At 43.0% G+C, this 25,786-nt stretch overlaps 1 protein-coding gene across 3 annotated transcripts in view; it reads right to left on the bottom strand.

The window, feature by feature from the left end:
- The window catches only part of CSRP2 (cysteine and glycine rich protein 2), a 59,738-nt gene that overhangs the window by 6,551 nt on the left and 27,401 nt on the right, over window positions 1-25,786 (bottom strand). Inside the window, exon 1 of one of the 3 annotated variants that reach the window (XM_032296277.1) lies at window positions 11,871-12,000. The exons of 1 other annotated variant lie outside the window; for it this stretch is intronic. The gene's annotated coding sequence lies outside the window, so the exon portion shown is untranslated. Of the gene's footprint in view, window positions 1-8,671; window positions 8,798-11,870; window positions 12,001-25,786 lie in introns of those variants that run through there. One more of the 3 variants, XM_032296287.1, reaches the window with a different exon arrangement.

The raw sequence follows: 25,786 nt of genomic DNA on the forward strand, positions 1-25,786 counted from the left end.
TTAATTCATTGTAACAACACTAAATTCTTAACCTTTAACATATATAAGCTATGTCACGCTTTCTAGGGAAGAAAGTGTGTTGCCCTGCAAGCACAAGCTTTATATTTGTCTGCTGAAAGTACACGACTGCAGTGTAAATAGCTGTGTCTGTGACTCGTACAACTGCATGCACAAAGCCTTTGCTGTAACCACAACAAACACCCATCCAGATGGCTCTGGTTTAAGTTTCTAGTCCAACCAACAGTTGGATTTTCCTCTTTGACAAGTTGGTCAGGCCATACAGAATCGGCTACAAGTTCCCTTCCTACTATTTGCTGAGTGTGCAGGAATAACCTCTAACAGTGTGGCCTGCTGTAAGCGGCAAGCTGGAAGTACAGATCCTAGGCTGTCCCACTGTCAGGTAGGACCAGCATTTTCTCATCTCCCTTCTCAACCAATTGGTCTGCCTGACCCAGTTCAAAATGCCTGGTTCTGGCGGGGCATGGTGGCTCATGCCTGTAATCAAGCACTCTGGGAGGCCAAGGCGTGTGGATCACCTGAGATCAGTTCGACACCAGCCTGACCAACATAGTGAAACCCTGTCTCACCTAAATACAAAAAAAAAAAAAAAAAGCCAAATGTGGTGGTGGGTGCCTGTAATGCCAACTACTCAGGAGGCTGAGGCAGGAGAACTGGTTGAACCCGGGAGACGGTGGTTACATTGAGCCAAGACTGCAACACTGTACTCCAGCCTGGGCAATAGAGCGAGACTCGACTCAAAAAAAAAAAAAAAAAAAAAAAAAAAGCCTGTTTCTGAATGACCAACTTCCTCAGGTCCCTTAACCAGTATAGAAAGTTGTCCTGCTAAGAAAGCATATTATGTCTGCCCTGCCCTGAGTGGTATCTAAAAACACAAGTGATTAACTCCCCTTTTTCCCCCATCCTTTCTGGGCTTCCTTCTGTAGCCCCTGCCTATTAAGTCCCCTCGGATAGGTTGCTTGCCTCTCTAGGAAACAGGTGGCTAATAAAGCCGAGGCCTCTTACTAACCCAAACCTGGCTAGAAAGAGAAGGGAAAAGGAGTGCTGCTATGTAGAAAAGATTAAAGAGTCTTCAATCCTTAAAATCAAAAGGGATGTGGGGAATTCTCATCCTACCCCATTAAGGTGATTCAGAACCTGACAATTTCCTGAACACAAAGATGAGGCCTTTCCAAAAGCAAGGTTTACGGAGCTGATCACTGTGGCGGGCAACTTTCCCGCACTAAGTATTCTCTTCCTCTCTTCTGGTGATACCTTCCCTAGACTATCTTCCAGGAAAGCAGCCATCTCTTTCTTAGACTATGTGGTTTAAAGAAGTGCTTATTAAAAAGTGGTCTCCTGGTGATGGATGGGCCACTATGCTTGCTACCAATTTGAGACAAAATTCAGGTAAGCATTTAGAAATTTTTATGCCACAAGAACTAAGAGAAGATCAGTGAACTTATCTTGTTGAGAGTCATCAGTCTGTACTTGGACATTAAAAGTAACAGTCCTTTACTGATATGGTTTGGCTGTGTCCCCATCCAAATCTCATCTTGAATTGTAGCTCCCATAATTCCCATGTGTTGTGGGAGGGACCTGGTGGGAGATCATTGAATCCTGGGGATGGGTCTTTCACGTGCTGTTCTCACGACAGTGAGTAAGTCTCACAAGATTTGATGGTTTTATAAAAGGGAGTTCCCCTGCACATGCTCTCTTGCCTGCTGCCATGTGAGATGTGACTTTGCTCCTCATTCACCTTCCACTGTGATTGTGAGGTCTCCCCAACCATGTGGAACTGTGAGTCAATTAAACCTCTTCCCTTTATAAATCACCCAGTCTCAGGTATGCCTTTATTAGCAGCCTGAGAACAGACTAATACTTTTATCACTGATAATTTGAAAAGCACAGGTTTTAGATGGTATCAACTCTATCCCTGTTTTAGTCTGTTGCTATAACAGAATACCTGAGACTGCGTAATTTATAAAGAATAGACTGAGAATATAAAGATTTGAAGGCTGGGAAGTCCAAGGTCAAGGCACGGCAGGTGTAGTGTCTGCTAAGGCCTCCATCTCCACTTGCTAAATGGTGCCTCGAATGCAGCATCCTCAGGAGGGCAAAAGCACTGTAGCTCACGTGGCAGAAGAGCAGAAGAGACTGAAGCCACTCCCACCAGACCTTTTTACTGTGGTAATAATACATTCAAGAGAGTTGATCCCTCATGACCTAAACATCTCCCATTAGGCCCAACTCCCAACGTTACGTTTTAACATGAGTTAAAGACTCATTCAGTTTCAACATGAGTCTTGGAGGGGACAAAAACACTCGAACCATAGCAACCCCCAACTCCAGGGCTGAGCATGTGACTCAGTCACGGCCAATCAACAGTCCCTTATCTTATCCTGCATGCCTCAGCTATGGGCCAATAAATTCCCTTTTTAAGTCATTTGGAATTGGAACTCCTGTTCCTTAAAACAAATCACACACACACACACACACACACACACACAAACACACACACACCCGACTGATATGGCTTGTTATCACTAAACTGTAAGTCTGAATTTGCAAAAGCCAACTTCTTTTATCCAGACAGGAACAAAGTCATTCCAAGGGTCCACAAATGTTACCAGGCTTACTGTGAAGGCATCCACATAGGATCAGTATCTTGCAACAACAGGACATGTTGACAAGCTTTCCTTTTGTAGCTGCATAAATCTTTTATTCTTGTCCCTGGAGACAGGCACTCACTCCATTGTTTAAATCCAGAGTGAAATATAAGCCTGGCTGTAAAACCTAAGACTTAAAGCCTTGGCTCCAACAGCTTGCACTGACCTGTGTTTGTAGCACAGTTAGTGACAATGACTTTGCCCCTTGTCTCCAAAGTTACCTGTATTCTGAATGCTCATGGATGCAACAGACATTTGCTGGAAGCTCCCTCATGATTCCTGCAGAACCAAAGGTCAAATCCAGGCCTATAAGTAATGACACTATGTTGTACATACTGGATCCCAAGTATCGACTGGTTCTTAAAATGCGTTGTTGTTGTTGAGGCATTTCTGTTATTGAGCCACTTCTCATATTAGAAAGCAAACTGTTAATATCAACTTGGTATTTTTCATTTTCACACATATTTCCTTTGGAGCAATCACCACTAAGAAGACAGATTGCTATGGCGACTAAGGTTAGTCTAGGCTGTCTTTGTCATTAAAAGGAAATACATTAAAAGGAAAACCCAACTAATAACTGTTATTCCCTTTCATACCATTGAACAACAGTCTGGATTTTTAGGAAAGAAGGAATATCTTCCCTTTCTTTATGTAATTCAGGGTTTCTTTAACTTATTCTAAGTTAACTGCACCAGCCAAATGTGAATGTGTCAGTTTTTCAGGAAATACCTATCAAAGTTCCACAGCATTCAACTTACTATGCTGTAAGTTTCTGGTCCCCTGAGGGTGGGAACCACATCTCTGTATTCTCCACACCATCTACCAGAGTATTTGCATTTACCAAAATATTATAGTTCTATCCAGTTTAAGAGCTTTCCTAAGGATTTCTGAATAACCCTTTCTGTGATAGAGGGAAATGACGTACATAAAGAGCATCCTCAGAAAGCTAAAGTTGGATTTATATTTTTCTGAGCCTCGAGTGGTGGCTCATGCCTGTAATCCCAACACTTCGGAAGGCTGAGGCAGAAGGATTGCTTGAGCCGAGGAGCTCAAGACCCATCTGGGTAATATAGGGAGACCCTATATTATCTATATTTAAAACAATTTAAAAATGAATTAGCCAGGCGTGGTGGTACACACCTCTGGTCACAGGTGCTTGGGAGGCTGAGGTGGGAGGATCACTTGTGCCAGGAATGTCAAGGCTACAGTGAGCTCTGATCACACCACTGCACTCCAGCCTGGGCAACAGAGCAAGACGGTCCTGTCTCAAAAAAAAAAAAAAAAGTGGATATGGGATAGTTGAATATTCCTTATGTTGTTCTTTACTCTGTATGTCTGAAATATTTCATAAAGGAAGGAAGGAGGGAGAGTAGATAGGTTGACTGGTTTAAACACACCTGGGTTAACTCCACCACTACAATAGCTATGCAACCTGGGGCTTCATTTTCTCAAGCTCAAAATGGAGATAGGTAGCTCTCTCTACCCACAGAACTATTGTGAAGGCAAGATAAGGTAAGAAAATGCCTTGGTAGGAATCCAGTAGCTGTCAGCTTGAAGATACAGGGGACATCTTGTTCTATCCATCCTGCTATCGGTACTGGAGTAGGAAAACCCACCAACCAGCACCTAGAACATGACTGCAGAGCAGCAAACAAGGCAAGGAAGAACTGAGCTAACGGTCACTAAAAACCTTTTTTGAAGACATTAAAATGCACTCCAAAGCATAGCAATGGTTCCACTTACGTGGTGACTGTCCAAGAAACGAAGTTCAAATTTACACTTTTAGGTTGAACCTCTACGGACAGTTCCTGAATTTGGCTGGAAGAAGTGTGATGATCTTCCATTCTGTCACTCTTGGCATTGCTATGCATAAAAAGTAAATAAATAAATAAAAAAGAAAGTCCTCATTTTTCTTACAAGCCTTTGGTTGCACTGCTCCACTACAGCTGCCACTCATCACAGCAAACTGGATTTGCACTAAGCAATCCAGGCTGCATGCCTTTCCCAAGTCCTATGCATTAATTTACAGAATGGTAAAAGCAAAAATTAAAGCCCACTTTACATCTTATAAAATAGGTCAAATTCTGTTTCTCAGTCTTGTTCTTTTTCAGTGCCTGAAAGCGTTCCAGCACTGATCTATCCACTGTATTAGATGTTAAAACGTGGTTTATATCTGAACACCTATGTGCAATTTCTCTTTGCTGCTTCTCCTTAGCCTAGATACCACCCAAAATTTCTAAGACTCACCCACAGGGGAAAACTGATATAGTCTGAGTCGTCTTATGGTACAGTTACCTCATTCTCTAGATAACTGTGGTAGGAGTTATTAAGAACATATTTTAGACAGAGAGAGGGGAAAAGGGGTCCTTGGGAAGTTTTCATTTTTTAAAAGTGTCTCTCGAAAAGTTTATTGTAAAGCTCCGGCTCTTAGAGCCAGGCTGGCAACCTTTGATATGCAAATGTAAGCCATTAGAAACTGGGCCTACCAAACATGGCAATTCCTGCCCTCTTCCTCTAGCCCTTGCCCCACCTGTGCCGGGTGATACGGCCGCCCCCACACATCCCCCAACATGTGTAGAACATCATGGCACCCTTCATTTGCATATTAAAAAGCTAGAGTGGGAGGGCCAGCTTTTTTTGTGGGCCATATGATGACATGCCTGGTCAAACCAATGCCCTAAGCCCTATGCAAATCAGACATCGCCTCCTCCAGCCTCTGCATATGTTACCTATGTTATCCCTGGCAGAGTGGGGACCTCCTCTTTCAGCTTTGGAACGCCCCTGTCTCTGTAAGGGGGAGCTTCTTCCTTCTGTCTTCTCCCTTTCTTCTTGCTTATTAAACTCTCCACTCCTTAAAACCACTCCATGTGTGTCCGCGTGGTTTTCTCTAAACCGGCATGAGGACCGAGAACCCTGGTGTTCCTCCACTCATGGGAGCTGTACCATAAGGACAGCCACCACATGGGCCATTTTCATACCATTAGTGCTGCATTTACTGTCCTATTTTAGAATCTGAATGACTCGAATCTATGAATTTCAAGTCTATATGTTAACATTTAAAGTTTAAGTTATCTGTTCTGAAACTACAAGTTTGGATTGAATCAGTCTATATTCTATAATTACCCAGATTCTAAATGCCTCCAGAAGCTTTGACATTTTATAACTACATGTAGGGCCTTGTTGTTAACACTAGAACCTGACTATAATCTGATTTCCCCAAAAGGAGAATTTTGTATAAAATACAGTCTCATCTGGAGACACATCTGGGCGGAGTCACTTGTTAAAGAATCTAAGTTAGTAGCACCATCCCCAGTTACAATGACTTTTTAGCAAGGCCAGGATTGACAGCTGTAGTTAACCGTAAATTAAGCTTTCAGCTGATGCCTGTTCTAAACATTTTTTTTTCTGCTACCCCAACTACCTACTGAGTCTACTTCCCTTAAGGAAGTAAATACCAATGAACCCAGGAAGAGCTCTTCATGTCTTAGTGATCAGCTCCATACTCCATTTGGCTCCACCTACTGAAGCCAAATTGTCAACCTGGACTTTAAATCAGTTCAGCAAAAGGGCAAAGAAAGAACATGGGTTTGGAATCCAGGAAGTGTCATTTTCCTCATCCGTAAACTTAGGGCAACAGTACCTTCTTTATAGAGCTATAGACGAGATAATGCTTGCATACATAGTAGGGACTCATATGATGGCATCTGTCACTAATATTCAGCAATGTTCAACCTTTGTTATCAATACTCATCTTGCCCTACCATCTCACATGTCTATTCCCTCCTTATCCCCCAAACCTCCCCATCAGGGTAACTGCCTTACCTCCATTCCATCCATTTCATTTCTGTATCTCAAGTAATTGTTCTAGGGTAGAGGCAGCTTGCAAGCACTGTATAACGCTTACTGTTTATAAAGCTCTGAATGTATTAATTCAACAGTATTTCATAAGCCATGTACTGGGTTAGGGGCTGAGGATAAATGGATCATAAGGAAAGGCCCGTTTTGCACAGAGTTCTACTTTGGTGGTAAAAACATGTGGACAAATAATGGCAATATAGTAAAATAAATGACACAGAGGCATGCAAAAAGGACTTTTGAAGGTCTGCACCGTTTACTTTCACAGACATGACAAAACAGTTTCATCTTGCAGATCCACTGATAATGAGTTCCTGGAACTATGTTGAGTAAGATTCTGACATTTAGCCCAGATTCTACAATCAAGAGTACTGTGATTAATAATTTTTGCCATGGAAACCGCAGTACACATGCCACGTTTTAGATATACCAGATACAAAAGAAACAGTGCAGAGCTTAGAATCAGATAGACACAGGCTGGTTGTCAAAGCCGGTTATCAGCTCGGTAATCTTGGCCAAGTTTCCTTAACCTCCGAGTCTTAACTTCCTCAGCCATAACTTGGAAATGGATGCAAACTCTCTTATAGGTGGTTGTAAAGATTTAATGAGATAAACTTTGTAAAGTACCTGGCAAGGAGCCTGTACTCCACAAATGTGCAGGATTGCTTTTCCTTTAGGAGCACTTGGGGCCTGAATATAGTTACCAAGTTCAGTCAGTTAGGTCAAAGGTCCCAGTGCCCAGGCCACACACCAATAGCTGTGTTCTGTGCTCAGGCCACTTGCTACTGGTCTGTGGCCTGCTAGGAACCAGGCTGCACAGCAGGAGGTGAGTGGAGGGTGAGTGAGCATTACCACCTGAGCTCTGCTTCCTGTCATATCAGCGGAGGCATTAGATTCTCATAGGAGCGGGAACGCTCTTGTGAACTGTGCAGGTGAGGGATCTAGGCTGCACACTCCTTATGAGAATCTAATGCCTGATGACCTGGGATGGAACAGTCTCATCACAAAACCATCCCCACACCATCCATGGAAAAACTATCTTCCACAAAACTGGTCCCTGGTGCCAAAAAAGGATGAGGACTGCTGAATTAGGTGACTTGCTGAAGTCACAGATCTCCAAAGAAACAAATCAGGCTCATGTTTTGATTCCAGAACCACAAGCTTTCCTCAAAACTCCCATATCTGATTGGTACAGAACATTAAGGGTTGAGACTATTCAAACGACCTGAGAATTATCAATCCTTGAATTACCAAATTACGCACACAAATCACACGCCTTCCTCTCCACCCAACTAGCAGTAAGTGGTCTCTGTGCACCAATCTCACACCCACACTGCTACTTTCAACCAAAAAGCTTTTTATCACCCCTCTCTGCTAACCTAAATCTAACCTCACGGAAGGAAAACTCTCTAATCTAGTGAACGCTCCTGTGTGTACTTCAGCTTCACCATTCTTACTACTTCTGTATTCTGCTACCATTCATGTCTTCAACTTACAGTGCAGCAAAGTTCAACACAGATTTGAATCACTATCTGCCAAATCCCATATTATAATTAAAATGCAACTATGATATAAGCTTGGTAACGCTGATCCCCAGCATCTGCCGTGGCAATCTACAATCTGTGCAAACTACAAGTTATTTAATTATTTGAACTATTTAATATTTGTATGATTTTTTTCATGCAATCAGACCTAAATATATACGCTGAGACTATTGTTTATTTGCCAAATGATCACAGGCTGTTGATTTGATCTGCTAGTTCTCTCATTGTAAAAATGTAGACAATGCTTATTTATACCCTAAGGCAGTTTTGAGATTAAACAATATATGCAAAACACTTAGAATAGTGCCTGCCACATGACAGGTAATAATAATTACAAATACTTGTGTAAAGCTTAATATATGCTTTACTTATGTGTATATTACCAAATTTAATACTCATAACAACTAAAGCAAGTACTACTACTATTCCCATTTTATGAGTGGGGAAACTGAGGCATAGAGATATTAAATGCCTCATAACTGTGAAACCAAAATAAAATTACCAATTCAACTTAAAAATGAATACCAACAAAATTCCAATTCAAAATTACTTGACTGATGTTTTGCTAAACTAAACCACTGGTAAAAGTACAGATATAGTACTGACCTCCACGGCTATGACACAGGTTCTTCTTAAGCTGAGTACTTCCTGTACTGCTGTGTGCTGGATGAAGATTCAATTCTTTCTGCCTATTTTCTTTTGGAAGTACTGTGGAACCACCATGAAGCCCTCTTCCCTATAGTGAACTGGGAAGTCATTTGACCCTAATGTATTACATGGTGTCTGTTCTTATTAGTCAAAGATAATTAAGAGTACTGTTGGCACAATGAGATCGTAAACAAAAAAGCAAGGAACCTGATATCCTTTCCAACTCATTCACAATATACTTCTATTAGTTCTTCCTCTATGACTTACAACAATAAATAAAGTTTTTAACCATCAGAAATTGTGCCTATGGTAAAAAGGAATTTGAGGAGGAAAACATATTTAAAAAAAGAAATTGTGCCCAGCTTCTCCAAAATCCAGACTGAGAAACACTCTCTTTTTTTTTTTTTTTTTTTTTTTTTTGAGACGGAGTTTCGCTCTCGTTACCCAGGCTGGAGTGCAATGGCGCGATCTCGGCTCACCGCAACCTCCACCTCCTGGGTTCAGGCAATCCTCCTGCCTCAGCCTCCTGAGTAGCTGGGATTACAAGCACGTGCCACCACGCCCAGCTGATTTTTTGTATTTTTTAGTAGAGACGGGTTTCACCATGTTGACCAGGTTGGTCTCGATCTCTTGACCTCGTGATCCACCTGCCTCGGCCTCCCAAAGTGCCGGGATTACAGGCTTGAGCCACCGCGCCCGGCCCCGAGAGAAACACTCTCTTAAGTCAGGATTCTTAACCCAGAATCCAGAATTCCTTTTAATTCTGGGGATTTGGGAACTTGGTACCACATACTTTATGTTACAACATTTTGAGAAGGGTTCTGGTGGCTTCACAGGAGGGCCGTGATATAAAGCAGTTAGAAATCCCCACCTAGGTAATCAAAGACCCAGAGGTGCCTGGGGATCCCCACCCAACAGAACCCAAGGGATGGTATGCTGGCAGTCAGGGTACGGTGCCTTGAGGAAATCTGTCAGTATCTGCACAGAGAAGAAAGCTGGCCTCCAGGCAAGGTCTAGGAAACTATTCAGGTCTGAGCCAGCTCTCTCTTGGAACAAACTTTCACTGATAGCCTTTTCCCGCATATATTCAACCAAGTGCACAACTTTGTCTAATTACAAGGAACCACTCCCAGGCTGGGCTGGGCTTTATACAAGCATCAACAGGCCTTATGACAACCCTGCAAGGCATGTGCCATTACAACACCCATTCTACAAGATGAAGTGTTGAGGCCAAAGAGTAAAGTTAATTTGCCCAAGGGCATCAGACCAATGGCTACTGGAGTTGAGGTGTGAATTTGGGCCTGATTGGCTTCAGTCCTGCCCCTTTCAGCCTTGCCATGCCTCCTCTCCCATAGGGGGCTTCCTTCTGGGGCTCATTTGATTCACTTCACTTTTGACAAAGAAAAATTAGGGACCCAGACTACTATAGCAATTTAGTGTCAGAGTTGCCTCTGGACCCAGGCTCCTAAAACTCCTTGCTGTCCCCTCCACTCTATATCAATATTCTTGCTATTTTAGGAATCTCCACCAAACCCAAGTGATTTTGCAATTCATCAGGACAGGCCTCCAGCAAGTTCTGCTTTCAGCACAGTACTTAGCATATACCAGTATCAATGTTTGTTAAATGCATTTGGAGAAATGCATTAAAAATTTATGATAAAAACTTCAGATCAAATCTGCAAACAAATATCTATTGTATGAGTCAAATTATATTTTTGTTGCCTATCACCACAACCTATTCACTCCTTCCTTCCTTCACTCAATTGTCGAAGGCACCCAAGCAAGCACTGTGAGTTTCAAAGACTCATGTGACGCAGGTCTGGTCTCAAAGGTAACGCGGCAACAAAAGAGCAAAGAAACTTACAATGCAGAGGAGAAAGGACCCAGAGAAATACTGACCAAGTATCAGTGGCAATGGATGACGGCGATGACCCCAGGAGCACCGGGGGAGACCACCCAGTACGTCACAACATCTTTTGTAGCTTGGCAGGCAGTTCTGAAATTATGTTAGATTCTCCCTTTCAAAATGTATCACCCAACTCTTTCTTGAAAAATGTGAGTTAAAGTACAGCCAACTTGTGGCTGTCCTATTTGAATTTTTGACATTTTATAAGTATGAGTTTTAAAACAGATTAATTGGAAAAGTCAAGAACTGAAACGACGATTTTTACTGCCTTGGTTAAAAAATTACTACCCCCTAAAAAACAAATACTGTATCGAAAAGCATTTATAAAGGGAAAATGTGCTTGGTTTGCAGACTGCAACTAAAACAGGTTAAATATTTTGGGTAGCCATTTAAGCAAATATCGTTTAACCAATGCCCTGGCTTAGAAGGGGGAAAGGGATCCACCGGATTAGAAAGCCTGCCTCCGCCCCCAGGGGGTGCCTACGTGGAGCTTCTGAATCTGCCTCTGGAGAACCCAGAATGTGATTCCCAGGACCTGTCGCAGAATTTCACAACCAAGCATTCTTGCATTCCCCTTTGTACCTGAATCGTAGAAAGTTCTGGAAAAAGCTAGGAGTGCGTGATTGACATTTCCCTGCCGTTCCTTCAACACAGAGGGGTTCGGTGCTTGGTGGGCAGACACCAGCAAACAATGGGAATGCCAGGAGCCCGGTGCGGCGGTAGGAGCAGTATCCTGGGCTCGGGGGGATGTAGAAGCCCCATTCCACCCCTAGGGGACCGAACCCGGTAAGGTCGCCCTCGGTGCTCACCCTCCTGACAGAAGGGACCCTGAGAGTAGGACCCCCACCCCAGAGAGAGAGCCTGCCGCTGGAGGAGGGGACCCACGACTGCTAAGAGGCGGATTAGCACAACCGCGAAACTCACGACCCGCCTCTCCCCCAGAGAAACCAGTGTGGAGAAATTAAAGGTCACGCAGGATTACGTACCTGCCCCGCGGGCCAGGGATCCCAGCGCATGGCCTGAGAGGCCTCAGGGACAAGGGCAGGTGTGTTTGGGGGATAAGAGAGGGAAAATCTGGGGGCAGGGTTGAGGAGGCTGGCAGGGGCACAAATGGGGACCAGTTTGGAGATGTCGGAGGGGACCAGGGCGCGACAGCCGGGCGGCAGGACGCCCCCGAGAGGCTATGGTAACCCCCTCCAACTCCCGCCCCGGGGTTGGGCGCCGCGGAACCGCCCCACCGCCCCTACTCACTTGAGTTAGAGGCGGGAGCACGCGCCGCAGGCGGAGCTAGAGAGGCTCGGCTGGAGGGAGGGTCCAGAGAGTCCGAGATCCGAGGCGAGGCGCGCAGCGGTGCCTTTTAAAGAGCGCCCGGTGGGCGTGGCCGTGCCCTCCCCGCCCTCCGCCGCGCCCCGCCCCGCCCGCCGGATTCCCGGAGCCGCTCGCCGGGCTGGGGCTTGTAGCGGGAAAGCTGCCCGCGGCCCGGCTCCCGGCTAGCCGCTAGGAGACAAAAGGCAGGAGGCCCGCCTCTTCCTGCAGCTTCCCGCCCGCCCAGCATCTTCCCAAGTCCCGGGACTGCTCGCTCCCAAGGGGACCCGGCAGTTCCAGAAGCCACTGGACTTGGAGAGTGACTTCCTTCCCCTCCAGGGAGGCCCGGCGGCGGGACGGTCCCTCTGGGAGGTGGCCCTGCCGCCCCGCGTCGGATCTGTCCACCGCGATCGCCGCTCCCCCTCCTCGCGGAGACAGTCAGGACCCGGGAGGCTCTGGCAGTGGAAAGTCGGCAAACGGGGCTTTCCGCCACCTCCTCCCTTGCCTTGTCCTTGTCAGTAAACTCAACGTGATTGACTTCCCTAGTCAATCACAACTTTCCCGTTCTTAAAGAGCAAAATTCCTCATCTAGACTAAATAAATGACGTTATGAAAACGCCCCGTTCCCAAAGTAGTTCGCTCTTCCCCTCCACTAGGACACAGCACGCGATACCGAGGGAAAAGAAAACTCAACCCAAGCAGAAACCCAGGGCGCCACAGAGCCCTGCGTTTCTATGTGTTGATGTCAGAAAAGCACAAGGATACCCGTGACAACCGAAGGGACCTCATGCCTCAGCTACAGGATGGTTTATTGTTTTAGATGAAAAGGAAAATAAACAATGCGGTCTCTATCTGGTTTATATTCTAGGCCTCCTCATGACCTCTCCCGCCAGAAGCAATGATCGCAGAGACTGATATTTGCGGAGTGGGCAGTTTAAAAAAGCCCTCTCATGCCATAAATGCTATTGCCTCCTCTGGTCCAGAGTTTCTCAGCCTCCACACCACTGACATCTTGGGCTGCATAATTCTTTATTATGGGGGGCTGTCCTGTGCATTGTAGGAGGCCTCCACCCACTAGATACCAGTTGCACCCCTCCCCAGACTTTGTGGCAATCAAAAAGTCTCTAGACATTGCCAAATGCCCTCTTGGGGAGAGTGCAGGGAACGCATATCAGCATGACAATGTGCAGAACCGATTTATAATATTATTGTTTTATTTTATATGCTGGGGCCAATCCAGGATAAACTTATTATAATAGCTGCCTTATTTTCTGTCCATCAAGTACTGTCCAAAAACATATAGTAGTGATTGACATCTCTTGATACTGTGACAGGAGTCTGGAAAGCATTCTTGCCTGCTGTGAGCTTTTCTAAATATGGGCAATCCTTATTTCCATGATATCAGCTAGTGTAAGTGACTTGACTCATAGGCCAACAGGAAAATTCAGTCCCTCAGAGTCTTCATTTGCTTTAACTCAGCTGCTCACAGTATTTATTTTTTCTTACATAAGTTTGCTTAGTGCTTCTACTGAATAAAACTGTGTCGATGAGTCTCGCTGCAGCCCTGGATTTCAGCAAACCACTGCCCTTTGTCTCCTACCCTGAGTTCTTCTCAATGCCTCTTTGTGGAAGGGCCCTCCCAGACCTGAGCTGTCTGCTTTCTGTCAAGCTCCAGTTGTCCCTAATTTCCAGAGCCATCTCTTATTTGAAATTGGGCTTGTTGGCCAGGTGTGGTGACTCATGCCTGTAATCCCAGCACTTTGGGAGGCCCAGGCAGGCAGATCCCCTGAGGTCAGGAGTTTGAGACCAGCCTGGCCAACATGGTGAAATCCTTTCTGTACTAAAAATACAAAAAAAATTAGCTGGGCATGGTGGCGCATGCCTGTAATGCCAGCTACTCAGAGGCTGAGGCAGGAGAATCTCTTGAACCCGGGAGGTGGAGGCTGCGGTGAGCTGAGATCACACCACTGCACTCCAGCCTGGGTGACAGAGCGACACTCCATCTCAAACAAAACAAAAGAAAACAAAAAAGAAATTGGGCTTGTTTCTGACCTAAAAGTATTTCTGCTATCTGTCCCTGTATGCATTTGCCTCTGTATATTTCACAGTGAGTCTGGGGATGATATACAACATGTGATTTTGAACAAATCTGTATTTGTATTTAATGATCAACATTTTAAAATATTTATTTTTTCTTTAAACATCTAGTTAAACTGTTGACTCTTTTAGTTATGAACATGAAGAAATTCTTTAAGGTACAAAAGTAAGAGTATGGGCTTTGGAATCAAACACACATGATTTCAACATACAGCTCTGCCACCTATCAGTTTTGTAAGCTTGGGCTAAATACTTGACCTCTGTGCATCTGTTTCTTTATCTGTAAAAAGAGAATTCTACACACCTTGTAGTGTTACGAGGATTAAATCGGATGATGTATGTAAATTGCCAAACATAGTGCCTGGCACATGATAAATACTGAATAAGTGATGATTGTTATGTTAAGCAAAGATATCTTGATGTCCTTTTTGCCTCTCAAAAAGGAAATAGAAATTGTGCTTTGCTAAGTTCTTATGCTACCTTCTTGAGGGCTTGGTATTAAGAAGGTATGAGGTGTTTTCCAAAACAATTAAGAGCCTTCAGTAGAAAGCATCTGCACGCCTGGAGAAGGCTAGTGGGAGAAATGTGTCCTCTTGGAGAAGGATAAACCTTTCTTAAGTCCACATGGTCCTGGTCTGTTTGACCCTTCAACCTTGTAATAGGCAGAATCGAAGGCTAAATGTGTCCAGCAGGCTGTTTCTTTTTCCCACTCAAAATGCACATTATACTTGTGACAACTCTATTCTCTGGAATTCATCAACCAACTTCAAATCAAAGCCCTCTCTCAAGGTCACTGTCCTAAGGCAAGTTGAACCAAGGTTGTTGCCTTTCGTCATGACCTTGTGCTTCAAACGTAGATTTTTAAAATATTTTTATTTCATGCCCCGTTTTCTAAACAAAACTCTGAAACAGATGAGGGTGAATTTAAACACAAAGCCTCTTTATTTTAGGGCAAGGCTTTCCTCCCAGAAGGCAGGAAGGCTATACTGAAGAGGAATGTTTTATTATAATAATTTTAGTATGAAATAAAGGGAAAAAATTTGCACTTTGCTAACCTACACATTTAATAACACAAAAAGAAGCAGTTTTTTCTACCTTATTTCTTAGCTAAGATTTAGCAGCAGTTGTGGGAATTAAAAATTACTCATGCTTAACCCTAATACTCTGTGATGGATTATCTAACAGAGAAAAGAACAAGTTATATATGCTAAAATGTTGGAAGGTAGATAATTTTATTCTTGATATTTTTCATAGTTGCTTTTTTTAACCTGCCATAAACTCCTACTTTCTCATACTTGTTTCATTTCCTAACTCTCTTTCTGGAGTAGGTACTATTTTATTCAGTGCTATTATCTTCTATTACGATGTTATTTACGTCTTCTTTTTGACCAGAGCTTTCTATCTTTTCGAGCTCTGCTTCTGTTTGCATATTACAACAGTTTTTCTAGCTCTGCTAGTAAGAAAGACACCATTAACCTCCCAGACAGCCTATTCTATCCATCTTATCTTAAACCTTTCATTCCTTTATTTCTCTTTTCTCCCTCTTTTTCAGCTGGTGACATCACATTCTTCTCCTTCATTCACATTACAGCCGCCCACCAGCATTTCCTCAACCTTCCTCCACTTTGCCTGGAAGCATCCACATTTTCTCCTATGTTTGTACTTGCTGTCCCTGATCTTGGAGGAGCAAATGGTGCTCTCACTCCCTACCAACAGTGTCCACTCTGCCTAGGCTTTTGATCCATTTCTTTGGCATTTTTTAGTTATACAGTCATGTGCCACTGAATGAGGGGAACAGGTTCTAAGCAATGCATCATGAGACAATTTCACCATTATGCAAACATCATAGAGTGTACTTACACAAACCTAGACAGTATAGCCTGCGGTATAGCCTATTGCTCACGGGCTGCAAACCTGTACAGCATGTGATTGTACTGAACACCATAGGCAATGGCAACACAATAGTATTGGTGTATCTTAACATATCTAAATTTAGAAAAGAAACAGCAAAAACACAGTATTGTAGTGTCACAGGACCACCATCCTATTTGTGGTCTGTTGTTGACTGAAAGTCTTTAAGTGGCATATGACTGTACTCCCTTGCTCTTCAATTTCTGTCTCTATTGCTTTCTTTTCTTTCAAATGACAAAAATTCTATTCACCCCATATTTTTGAAAGCTAACATAAATGTCTCTGACTTCTGTAGTAGGTATTTGTGATTGCTTCTCTAGCATCCATTCCTCTCTAGGTGGTTTCAGGCATGGTCCTGGTTCAGGGTGAAGCACTGGATCCAGTCAAGGCATCTGAGGCCCCGGCTTGGGGAGGCTAAGCATGTGACCTAGGCCCATCCAATCAGGTGAATCTCAGAACTCTCCTGGGTGCAGAGTCGGAGCCAAGCTCGCCTATTCTGGACTTTGCTATGTGCCTGGAGGAGGCCTTAGAGTGGTTGCAGTCATTTTTGCTAGGAAGCTGGCCAAGGATGATTTGACACAGAGAGGAGGACAGAGAAATAGAGCTCTGAACAAGTATTCACTAAGTTTACCTATCTGCAGGATTTTTTCCATTACGGGAACCAATGAATTCCCATTGCTATTTAATCCATTTGGAGATGGATTTTCTGTTACTTACTCTTAGGACTCCCAAATACTGTGGTGGTTTAAAATCATGTCCATGCATTCTTTGTTACTCCTCCCTTCAACAGGCAGAATTTAATTCATGCCCTTCCCCTGGGGTGTGGGCTAGATTTAGTGCCTTTCTTCTAGAAAGCAGAATAAAGTGCATAATTTTGAGACTAAGTCAAAAAACACTTTGTGACAACTTTCTCCTCATTCTTCCCCCACCCTCTTCTCTTATCCGCTCGCCATCTCCAACACCCTGCCAACTTGTGTGTGTGTGTGTGTGTGTGTGATCACTGCTACAGGGAAAGCCAGCTGCCATGTCAGGAGGACACTCAAGCAGTTGAAGTATAGTGGCCTATGGCCAACAGTCCCAAAGGAGCTGAAGCCTCCTGCCAACAAAAATATGAGTGTGCTTGGAAGGAGATATTACAGTACTGTCAAGCTTTGAAATGACTCTGGCGCTGGCTGACACTGACTGCAGCCTTGTGAGAGATCCTGAGACTCTCACTGTGGTCGTTGGAGAGTTCCTAATTGCCAAACCAATGATCACTTTTCAGTTCTTACCCTACTCAACCTCTTGGTTATTGGACAACATTGAGTAAACGTATGATTGTGTGCACATGCACAGAATGAAATATTTTAGAAGGATGACACTTCCGAAATGTCTCACAAATGCTAACTTCTGTCTCTAGCTACTGTTCAAATGATAAATGGGAAGAAATTTTCAAAGCTACCACCACTAGAAAGCTTAGTTTCTCCCCCAAATAACTGTAATGTGAGCAACAGATGCACTAAATAATGTTTTTTATTATTTCACTGATAAGATATACCATTTTACAAAAATAAAGTATATATGTGTTTACTTTCTAGCTTTTACACAGATTCTAAAATTCTTGCTAAAGATTATACAAAAATAAATGTAGGTCGGGCACAGTAGCTCACTGCTGTAATCCCAGCAGTTTGAGAGGCCGAGGCAGGTGAATCACTTGAGGTCAGGAGTCCGAGAGCATCCTGGCCAACATGATGAAACCCCATCTCTACTAAAAATACAAAAATTAGCCGGGCCTGGTGGTGTGCGCTTGTAGTCCCAGCTAATTGGGAAGCCAAGGCAGAAGAATTGCTTGAACCTGGGAGGCAGAGGTTGCAGTCAGCTGACATGCTGCCGCTGCACTCCAGCCTGGGTGACAAGGCAAAACTCTGTCTCAATAAATGAATGAATGAATGAATGAATGAATACTTATCCATCAAATTTTAAGATAGACTTTTACAATTTGCAGTCAGGCTTATCAAAAGATTTTGGCTTCTCTCTCCTATTCAGGAAAAGACTAACTAGAAAATTACTCTAATTCAGGATTTGAAAATTAAGTGTAAATTTTATTTTAAATGTAGTTAATGACATTTCCATATATATATCTTGATCATTGAGCAAGCTCCAGAGAAAACCTGTTAAAAATTTCCACTTAAAACACTGTGTGTGTGTGTGTGTGTGTGTGTGTGTGTGTATTTGGGAAATGATGAAAAGAAAAAGATTCTGGCAGCAATACATAATGCTATAATTGATAGGCATTTAATCATTTATGGCATATGCCTGCCAGGATTGTTATGTAATCCTCACATATGGGATTAAAAATCATTCATAAAATGAACCTTTTCTTGTAAAAGAAAATACAAACCGTCACGTCTGTAGCTCTCACCTCATGAGAAAAGTGTTAAATTACGGGAAAAAGGTTAATGCCTTTTTAGAACAAAGCTTGTATAAATTCTGTATTTACATGCTTTTAAGGGGTGCTGGCTTAGATTTTACTTTAAACAGTTTTTACCTACACTGTTCCAAAAAGATTGTGGGAATACCTAATTCCCATTCCTAATTCTTAAATGATGTTATATGTTAAAGGACTCAAGTCTCAATTCTTAAATGATGTTATATGTTAAAATTACTTTGAGAGGCTGAGGTGGGTGGGTCACTTGAGGCCAGGAGTTCTAGACCAGCCTGGCCAGCATGGTGAAAAAACCATCTCTACTAAAATTACAAAAATTAGCCGGGTGTGGTGGTGCAGGCCTGTAGTCCCAGCTACTCAGGAGGCTGATGCATGAGAATTGTTTGAACCCAGAAGGCGGAGGTTGCAGTGAGCCAAGATTAGGCCACTGCATTCCAACCTGGGCAACAGAATGAGATTCTGTCTTAATAAACAAACTAATAGAAAAAGACTCAAGCTGCTGATTTATTTGTCCCTGTGTTCACTTCATTGTAAGAGTTCAGAGTGCTACTGCAGAACCATACTCCTCTGACCTGTTAATGGCTGGGTATGAGCTCAAATATCTACATCTTGTGTGTGTATGTGTGCACACATACACACATACGGACTTGCAAAATGATTTGTATCCTATGTGAAAGGGTATTGGGTTATTGTGGAGTGATCATCCATCCAAATTCAGCTGAAAAACCATAAATGAGAACGGGCCAAAGTGCACACCATTGGCTGTTCTTCAAGCCAACATGTGTTTCAACCAAATGGCAATGACTATTGATGGAATGTTCCTTGCGTGTCAAACATTGTAGGAATATTGTTTTCTTGTCCTTGTAAGGTTATCTTTCTTTCCATTTTACATGTGAGGGAAGTGAAACTCATGGAGACTGAATGCCTTGTCCAAGGCCCCACAGCTAGTATGTGGCAGAACTGGGATTCAAATCCAGTCTGGATCCAAACCTCACACTCCTTCCTCTGCAGAATATGGCCTTTTAACAATGATTCTTTACTGTTACACTAGAAGAGTGAAGAAAGTACCTTTGCTTAAAGACGCTATGCTGGCTCCTTGGGAGCAACTCTTTGGGCAAACTGAACATAGACCTTTCCAATCTGAGGAGAACTGCACAGCATAGGTGACTGAGATGAAGTCTAAGACAAGTAAGAGGCCGTGCACGGTGGCTCATGCCTGTAATCCCAGCACTTTGGGAGACCGAGGTGGGTGGATCACGGGGTCAGGAGTTTGAGACCAGCCAATGTGGTGAAATCCCGTCTCTACTAAAAATACAAAAATTAGCCAGGCATGGAGGCACGTGCTTGTAGTCCCAGCTACTTTGGAGGCTGAGGCGGGAGAATCGCTTGAACCCAGGAGGTGGAGGTTGCAGTGAGCTGAGGTCCTGCCACTGCACTCCAGCCTGAGTGACAGAGCAAGATTCCATCTCAAAAAAAAAAAAAAAAAAAAAAACAAGGAAGAGTACCAGGCAGAATTTGAGCAGGTCTTCAACTAGGGGAGCAGGGCTGGGACTGGGGCGCAGCATGAGGTGGATGCCAAGAGGATGCAAACACATTTAAAGGGCATCACATTTTGACGGTCCTCTTGGGGCTAAAACCTGCCAGATGATGGATGAACATGTCGCATTATGCTAACACAAAAATACCAAAGTCTAACTTGGAGCATAGCCAGGCAGCCATTTGTCCCACCTCCTTGTGGGGCATAACGTTGGTATAAATTCCTTAAGCAGAATGGGAATGGGGAGACCTACATGTGGTCTTGCCTTGGGTGAGCTATTTAACTTCTTTGAGCTTAATTTGCCTGTCTGGCTGATCACTTAGGTCCCATTCAGCTCTAGGATTCTACGATTCCACTAGTAGCAGTTGTACAATATTATAACCACATGTTTTTTGACAAGGCAAAGTGTTCACATGTATCCATCAGGGTTCTTAGTTGAAGATAACAGACTTTACAAGAGGAACAAGGAGACACATGATGTTAAAGAGTCAGGATCTGTGCCTGACCCCAGAGTGGCACAGCTGATGCCTATACTGGCCTCTTAACATCTATTAAGCTGGGCCTGAGAGTAGACCATCTACTCCAGCTACTAGGTCTGCCATCCTTGACCATGCCATCCCCTTGTGTTGCTTATTTGCCTTCCAAATCTGGCTCAATATATCTTCCATTAGGGCTTGGTGGAAACTATGTTATGTGTGGAACTCAAGCTGCAAGAGAGTTTTAGAAATGTTTGCCTGTCTAGTCTCTGGAGCACAGGAAGTGGTGTTCAAAGAGTGAGTCGGTGTTAAGTGACCCTGTGTGTACTGTCTGCAACATCATTGCTGGGCAAAAAGGGAGAGATCAGGCCGGGTGCGGTGGCTCAAGTCTGAATCGCAGCTCTTTGGGAGGCCAAGGTGAGCTGATCACCTGAGTTCAGGAGTTCAAGACCAGCCTTGCCAACATGGTGAAACCCATTTCTACTAAAAACACAAAAATTATCTGGGCATGGTGGCACACGCCTGTAATCTCAGCTACTTGGGAGGCTGAGGCAGGAGAGTTGCTTGAACCTGGGAGGCAGAGGTTGCTGTGAGCTGAGATTGCGCCATTGTACTGCAGCCTGGGCAACAGAGCAAGACTCTGTCTCAAAAAAAAAAAAAGATTGTATGTACACTGTGAACCCATTCTTCTATATATAAAATTATACTCCATAAAAAAGTCTGGGCCGGGCATGGTGGCTCACGCCTGTAATCCCAGCACTTTGGGAGGCCGAGGCAGGCAGATCATGAGGTCAGGAGCTTGAGACCAGCCTGGCCAAGATGGTGAAACCTTGTCTCTACTAAAAATACAAAAAATTAGCTGGGTGTGGTGGTGAGCTTCTGTAATCCCAGCTACTCGGCAGGCTGAGGCAGAAGAATCACTTGAACCCAGGAGGCGGAGGTTGCAGTAAGCTGAGATTGCACCATTGCACGTCAGCCTGGGTGACTGTGAACTCCATCTCAATAAATAAATAAATAAATAAATAAATAAATAAATAAATAAAAAGTCTGAAAAGTATACACTAAAATTTTAGAAGTGCTTTTCTTTGATCAGGATTGTTGTGTTTTTATCTTGTTTTTGGTTCTCTGTATTGACCAAGTTTTCCGCCATGAATGAGTATTACTTGCATAATTACTTAAGAGTGATGCTTATTATTTTTGTGCCTATGATTTTACCTGACATAAAGGTACTATCCCCCCTTTTTGTGTCTGAAGATGTCTGTCTTCAAGTACAGGCCACAGAATTAGATCTTGAAAATAACTTTTAAGGGCATGTAAACCATATTCAAATTCAGATCATGTCATCAAACTTCTAGACATTTGAATCAGTTTCTTCATGGAGACTCAGACAATATAACAATGTCAGGGAATTATCTGGAGAAGTCTTTTTCCTCCTTGGAGTCTTTTCACCCCCTCATCTCATGTCTCTCATTGCTCATATTAAAACAATGATAATTCTCTTACGAAGTCCACAATGGCATGAGACAGTTTTGTTAATAAGCAAAGATAAATTTGAATTACAGATTATTTGCATGAAGATCACACAACCTTATACCCAGGAATAGTGAAACAGAATGAGAGATAAAGCTGGAAAGGGAGGGGAGGACTAGATCCTAGGGTCTATGAATACTATGTTAAGGGATACCAAATCAATTAAAATCTCCACCGCTGAAATTCCCCTAATAGGTGCTGATATTTTTCAAATAGAAAATGCTAAAATATATTCAACCCATTGCTTCACCTTGAAGTCTCATTTTCAACTTGGAACAGTAGCTTATGAGACTTTGAAATCAATATATAATTATGATTCATAAAACTGGGCTTAAATCATTTGATTTATTTAATGCCACAAAGAATGCTGTGAACTATTTATTTCAGCGTTGGATTTCTATAGTCTCTTTCTTCTAAAAATTCTCAATTTGATTAAACCTAGTTTTTTCAAGCACCTGCTATGTGCCAGGTACATTGTCAGGCTTTGAGGAATACAGCAATCAAAGGTTTCTGCTCTCAAACAGTTTACAGTTTAGTTCGGAGAGCCAAGACATTCACAAAACCCTGCAATATAGAGGATAATGTGGGACTTATACGGGAACACAGGAGCTCAGATGGGGAGATGATCTTGCAAGAGCAGGCAGTTTGGTTTGGGAGCTTAGGGAGGCAGGGGGTCGGGAAGAGTAAGAGAAAGCGGCCAATAGCAGGTGTGTCATCAAGCCGGTTGCCACTGTGGCTGCCTGAAGCTTAAGCCCCTGAGGAACCTGGGAAATAATGTGGACTAAAACTTAGAGTTATTCGACCCAAGGAGCAAAGGGGCTGAGGCCTTTAGTTACCAACTTCCATCAGTCTTGGATCAGAGGCTTTCCTGGAGGGAATTACTTGTCGGTGCTTCTGGTTTGTCAAGCGAGTGAGCAGAGTTCTCTCCCAGGTGTGGAGGAAGCTCTCCGTCAAAGATATGCTGCTACGAGCTGTTTGTTGAAAGTACTGAAGGTACAGCTGGAGGCATAGGGGTGGAACTTATCAGCACATGCTACAGAAACAGGTTGATTCTGAGGATAGAGGGATGTGGAAGTCTTGATACTTCAGGAAGGATGTGGTATTTCAACTGAGGCTTAAAGAGATATGACACCAACAGATATTGTCAAGGAAAAGCCATTCCAAATACAAGGAGCAAAGACCCAAAGAAGTCAAATTCAGAATACTGTACATAACTGATACCGTTGGTACAGCGCTATCTTGTCTGTTATCCCCCTTAATATTATTTAATTCTATTTTCATTGCTGCCTAGTATTTCATGGTGTTAACTGACTCTTTGTTAGCCATTCCACTATATTTAAACATGTAGGTTGTTTTCAAATTCACTATTTAAAATGTTCATTAAATAATAAATACGTATTCCACAAATATAAAGATGAGCAAGATAGATTAAATACCTGCCCTTATAGAGTTGGCATTTTAGGTGGGGACAGTATTGAAACCTATCCATGGCAGATGAGTCTGGCTGTGGTAGTTCACAAGTAGTTCATAGTGGTTCATCCTTGGGAGAGCAGGCAGGTGAATCAGGTGGCTGGCTGTGAGCTCCCTGCAGGCGGGGAATTGGCTTCTTTACACTGAAAACCTCTTTAACTATCACACCACCTGGCCCACAGTAGATTCTGGGTAAGACTGGTTAATTATGGGAGAAAATCCCTATGCAGGGTGTTAAAGGGTTAATAGGAGACCTGGAGTTAGTCTTTTAAAAGAATGATTGTGATTCACAGCACTTTTTTCCTCTATAACTTTCTATGTGTCCTAAGACATAAAATTTATTTTTCAGACATTTGTGAAGTCCTTAGCTCAGGGGGAAATGTTTCCTGTGGCTAAGGACACATCTCCTCCCTTGTTAACATCAGAGTATGTAAAGAAAGCTCCTCTTTAAATTCTAGAAGCAAACTGTACCACATGCATGTTTTCACCACGTGTGACTTCAGAGAAACACCTGCTCAGGCTTCTGGCTTTCTCTTGAATTATGTATCAGTCAGGAGTTGCATATGTAATGTTTTATCTTGCTAAATTTTATCTCTTACTAAAAGAGTTCATGAATCACTTTTTATGGTTTTCAGATAGGCTACAGGATGACCGTATTCACATTTAGATCCAATTCTCTGACAAATCTCAGAGGCTGCCTTTAAAATTTACCCCCAAACGTTTATTTTCTTGCTGAGACTTACTTTTTAACATATCTCTCCAACTTCCTCCTCTTCTTTTTCTTAAACCAATAGCTAACTTTTTTGTTTTCAGGTTTAATGAATTAATTTATATTACTATAAAAACTACCGCATGATGAGCAGCAAATGAGAATGCCACGCTGGAGCCTGTGTTGTGGGCGGTGGGCGGGGCTCATTCACTCATCAGTGGAGTGACTCACTCCCCAGGTGTGCCCCCTTGCTCCCGCAGAATCACAAATTACCACAGCAATGGAGCAACTTCTCATGAATAGCTAACATTGAAAAGAGTAAACTTACAAATGCTAAGGTTCTGCTTTAGTCTTTCTCAAACTGGCTTCAGAGGACCATCAGAGTTCCTCAAGTTGATAATATGTGTTTTGCAAAATAAAATGGTTCTGTTGTAAAATAAGTTTGAGAAACACTTCAAATCATATCTTTCTCTTGGAAAGTTCATAAACCACACCCAACATTACAGCTTCTGAATCCTACTTGACTATACCAACCTTTCACAAAGCACCTAGTTTTACTAACAACACATAGAGTACTAATGTTCTAGAGAATATCATTTAGAAAAGAATTTTTTTTTAAACAGGGTCTTGCTTTGTCGACCCTGGGCTGGAGTCCAGCTGCACGATTATAGCTTGCTGCAATCTCAGCTTCCCAGGTTCAGGTGATTCTTCTACCTCAGCCACCTGAATAGCTTTAACCACAGGTGGTTAACTTTTGTAGAGACGGGGATTCGCCATGTTGCCTAGGCTGCTCTCAAACTCCTGGGCTCAAGTGATTCTCCCACCTTGGTCTCCCAAAATGCTGGGATTACAGGCATGAGCCACTGCAACCAGCCATTTGAGAAAGACTGGTCTACATGATTTCTGTGGAGCTGATTTCCTGTATTGACCAGATAAGAGGGCATGGACAGCTTTTTAGTTCTTATTCTGTGCATCTGCCAGTGGATTCAAACAACAACACGTAAGTACTTATGACTGTATTTCTATGACTAACAGGTTTTCGCTTGACTATGAATGTGGTTCACACTCTATGACTGATTAATAGATGAACATCATCTGAGATATTGTTAGTTTACTAGTTTAACACAGTGGTTCTGAAAGTGTGGTCCTGTACCAGAAGCTTCTGAATCCCCTGAGAACTTGTTAGAAATTCAGGTTCTCAGCCTAGACAACATAGCAAAACCCTTCTATAAAAATAAAATCAGCTGTACATGATGGCAAGTGGCTGTAGTCCCAGCTACTCTGGAGGGTGAGGTGGGAGGATTGCTTGAGCTCATGAGTTTGAGGCTGCAGTAAGCTCTGATTGTGCTACTGCACTCCAGCCGGGGTGACAGAGACCAACCCTATCTCCAAAAATTGCAAATTCTCAGGCCCCATACACATTAATTAGAAACTCTAAGGAGATGGGGCATGTAGCAATCTGTGTTTTAACAAGTCTGCTGGTTAATTCTAATGCATGCTAAAGTTTGAGAACTACTAGCTTAAGACAGCCTAAGACGTCTACTCTCTGCCTAGAAGGGATAACAGGGACCAGATTTACCCTCCTACCTTAAGTGACTGAAAAGCTAGACAAAATATACAAAAAAATAGTTCTCAGATATTGAACATGAGGCAGCACAGGACAGCTATCCCTGATAAATGATAAGTAAATGAAATGATTACTGTGAC

This window comes from Sapajus apella, unplaced genomic scaffold (assembly GCF_009761245.1).
Source record: "Sapajus apella isolate SASKATOON/1434 unplaced genomic scaffold, GSC_monkey_1.0 scaffold2, whole genome shotgun sequence".
Lineage (NCBI taxonomy): Eukaryota > Metazoa > Chordata > Mammalia > Primates > Cebidae > Sapajus > Sapajus apella.